The sequence below is a fragment of the Amphimedon queenslandica genome, unplaced genomic scaffold, assembly GCF_000090795.2.
Source record: "Amphimedon queenslandica unplaced genomic scaffold, v1.1 AMPQUscaffold_11752, whole genome shotgun sequence".
Lineage (NCBI taxonomy): Eukaryota > Metazoa > Porifera > Demospongiae > Haplosclerida > Niphatidae > Amphimedon > Amphimedon queenslandica.
Genome location: NW_003548006.1, coordinates 5,212 through 9,099, shown reverse-complemented (window position 1 = coordinate 9,099; position 3,888 = coordinate 5,212). Strand labels below are relative to the sequence as shown.

At 34.5% G+C, this 3,888-nt stretch overlaps 1 long non-coding RNA gene across 1 annotated transcript; it reads right to left on the bottom strand.

Moving 5' to 3' along the window:
• Positions 1-545: 545 nt before the first annotated feature.
• On the bottom strand, positions 546-908 carry LOC109588951 (uncharacterized). The gene is made up of 3 exons (XR_002188445.1): positions 745-908; positions 606-669; positions 546-560 (listed from the first exon to the last, which is right to left on the bottom strand). It is a non-coding gene; the product is annotated as an uncharacterized LOC109588951 (long non-coding RNA).
• Positions 909-3,888: the final 2,980 nt, after the last annotated feature.

Genomic DNA, 3,888 nt, shown 5'->3' with positions numbered 1-3,888 from the left:
CTCGAGCAAAGCTTTTGGTTAACAGGAAAGCCCATACATCAGATACTGTGCAGTACTACATATTCCAACAGTGCTACATTTTCATACCACGCTCATTATTGAAGTTGTAGCACTGGCGGTGCCTTTGATCTGCCCACGCATCATACTACAAGTACATGTATGTATTTATTATTATATATTGTCCATTCCTTTATTATAGGGTACATCTTAATGTGTGTTTCTCTTATGCATCAAGATATGAGATTACTGATACTATACAGTCACTGGTTGATGGATCTCATGATGGTATTATACTACCAACCTAAGTATATGTACACACATGCATCATAGTCACACTTACATAACGTACATGTATATGTATCATAATTACTATAATATGTATAGCCAGTTATGTGCATGTCTGTCTTACATCAAATGAGATTTGACCAAGAGGCTTGCCAGCATGACTAAATTCCATGAATACAGAAAGAAAGAGAGGCAGTGGTAAAGAATAATTAAGCTTGTGTGTATTGTCTATGATAGCTATGCATGAAGCATAATTGAGAAATGGAGCCAAGTATCTGTTTGCCATGTATGCATTTGTGTGCATCATTAGAGTAACATACCTTCTCATTAGAAATATATTGAGAATATGCTTGAAAGGCTTTATCAGGGAAGTCAATTGATTGCCTACACGTACATACACACGTATTATAACACCATACACAATGGAATGTATGATTATTGTAAAGAATGCAATCCTACATAGCTTCCTGTATTGCTGGTAAGTATTCTTCAGCCCACTTGGAGAAGGTTGCTGTGTTCCATCTCAGCACTCCATTACTAAATATTGCTGCCTCTCCCATTGTATTGAAGACCAGCTTCTCTTCAACATTCTATTAATTGAGGTGTATAACTGAAAAATTAGTTGCTTAATAATGTATAAATGTATTACACTTTACCTTATACTACATGAGTAGGTAGCAAGAGAGTACATGTACATTGAGAGGAAGGACAAGCAGTATAAATCAGACAGAGACTGTGCATTAGTACAATATTATAAAGAAAGAGAAGGAGGAGGAGGAGAAGGCGAACTATCAGAAGCAGTACTAGAAGAACTCATTAGTCATTATGCTGCTGAGAGAAAGAAAAGAACTCAGCTATTTGTACAATCATTGATCAAGAAAAGAAATAACTATCTGGAAACAGTAACTGAACAATAATTGTCATTATGATTATACTGCAAATGATTATCAGGTTTATAATGTGAGAGTGAACATGGTCAAGTTATGAGAGATGAGATAATGAAGACTCCATTTGATATTGATTTGAGTGTTTTTGTTGCTATGAGTGACTCCATGCATGCTGTAATAGATTATGGTGCACTCCAAAATAATGTAATATACAAATGACAAAATGTCATACATTGAGCTCAAAACAGATAATAATAAATATTGTTAATATTAATTGTATGTTAAAGACATAAAAGAGATAGTTCATTGTTATAGTTACTCTCTTGTTCAGCTACAAACAAATATTCTTCTTGTAATGGTAGACTCACAGAAGATGCTGCAGTCATCATAATTGGTGGAGGAGTAGAAGATATATTACTAGTAAATACAAGTAGTGAATTGGTTGGATCTACTGCTTCAGTTGGCCTCTCCATCATGTACTATGTAGACTGGAGCTTACTGCACTGACTACTGCAGTAGTGTACAGTGTTTTTATAGCATTATTAAAAATAAACAGGAAATCAAATTCAGTGGGAGTCTCTGTGGTTGCATTCCAAACTAAAGGGAAATGTCAACCAAACCAGAGGAGCTGAAAAGAGCCTTTGACAGAGAACTTAGTGAGTAGATATTCATAATAATAATTGTTTTATTAGTATTATTAATTAATGATAGATATTAGGGATTTTCGACTGGTATGGGAAAAAGCTGGTGTTCTTTCAGGACGCTGGGACTCTGTAGCTATTTTGCTGGGAATCAGCTACAAGAAGTTATATGAGATTGAATCAGAGTCAAAGACGGCCAGAGGCTGTCTGCAGAAAGTGTTTGATTGCTGGTTAAGTAGGAACTATGACTATAAGAGTCATGGTGTCCCTACATTAAGAATGCTGTGTAACTCCATTAAAAGTAATAGTGGAGGAGCTGATCCAGCTCTAGCTGATGAAATAACAAAAGAATTTAATCTTACTAGTAGTGGAGAGGCTACTACATCATCAGTTCATACTTCATCTTCTAAAGGTAAATATAATACGGTAGTCAATAATCACTTTATTTTTATTATTTCAGAAGCTACTCCAACTGTTGAGCTGCCAGCTCCTACTTTACCTCAATCTGAGTCTTCAGTCTTTTACGTTAGAAAGAAATCAATCAAATATTCACCTGAAAACCTAACAATGATTGGAGAACTAAAAGAAATTTTCCTTGATAATATGCGTTTTACTAAAAAGTCTTTTCATTCTATTGATGTCTCAGAAGTTATTGATTTTGTTGAAGATTATATTGAACTTTTACTTAGTCCACGTTTCCAAAAACCACAAATGATTGATTTGATTCAAAAAGAGTTTGAACATGTTAAGACAATGGATCAGCTGTTTAAAGAATTAAGAAGGCACGTCTCGTGGTTCAATTTTGAACTTGTCGTCAAGTTAGTCAATACTTTCATTACTGATGAGAGAGATTTACAGAGGAAGTGGTCTACATATCGTGAGAAATTAAAAGATTATTTAAAAAATAACAATACTCAAGCAGTTCAAATTGCAGACTCAATTGAATTTGGTCTTTCTGATGTTCCAGGCACTAAAGTAATGATTGCTAAGGTTGCCAGAGATGACTACACATTAAATGATTTATATTTCTTTCACAAGCTAATCGCTGATGCACTTGAAGTTCCTCAATATAAATTCTACTTTTGTACAATTGACGATGGTTGCATGGAATTAAAATATTCCATTCCTGATTTTCTTTATTCTGTTCTTTTTCCATTAACCAATCAACAGTGTCATTCATTGGCTGAGATCGGAATCATAAAAATTACTTGTCATGATTATGTACATCAAATGAAGCAGGTATTTTAATAAATAGTATTATGATACATAATTATATTCTTTTTTATAATTATAGTTGCCAGAAAATGAATTAAAGAAGCTTCATGATTCTCCTATTGGTAATTATTATTATTATTAACTTTGTTTATGCTACATGATATAGATATTTATGATCCTCTCTGGTATGAGAATACCAGCACTCCATTGAATGAAGCATGTTGGAGAGGATTAAAAGATGAAGTACAACGATTGATTGACAAGACTGGCCTTCAGGAAAGAGGTAAAAATGGATGGAGTCCACCATTAGCTGCTTCATATGGTGGCCACATTGATGTCCTCTGTCTCCTCATTGATGTTTATCATAGCGATCCTTCTCAAGGTGATGATGATGGTGTTATTAGTTTACACATGGCCTCATATAAAGGCCATCTCAATATTGCACAGTATCTAGTTAATGAATGTCACGTTGATCCAGACATAGCAGATAGCTCTGGTAACACGGGATTGCTTTACTCAGCACTGGGTGGTCACGTTGACCTCGTGATTATGTTTTTAAAGAAGAAGTGTAACGTGTCTCAGGTGAATAGAGAAGGATCGACTTTATCATTATTAGCATGTAAGAGTGGAGAGGTAGCATTAGTTGATCAGCTTAAGCAGTTTGGTATTTTCTCAGAAGATGACATAAATTTTACCGGATGTGGAATAGTACATTATTGTGCTATGAGTGATAGTGTAGAGCTTCTAGTGTATCTTTATAATAATCATAAAAGGGAATTATTTCAAAAAAGAAATCGTTTTGGTGCAACGCCACTTCATATAGCATGCCAGTATGCTTCATCAGGTTTCATTATGAAAAT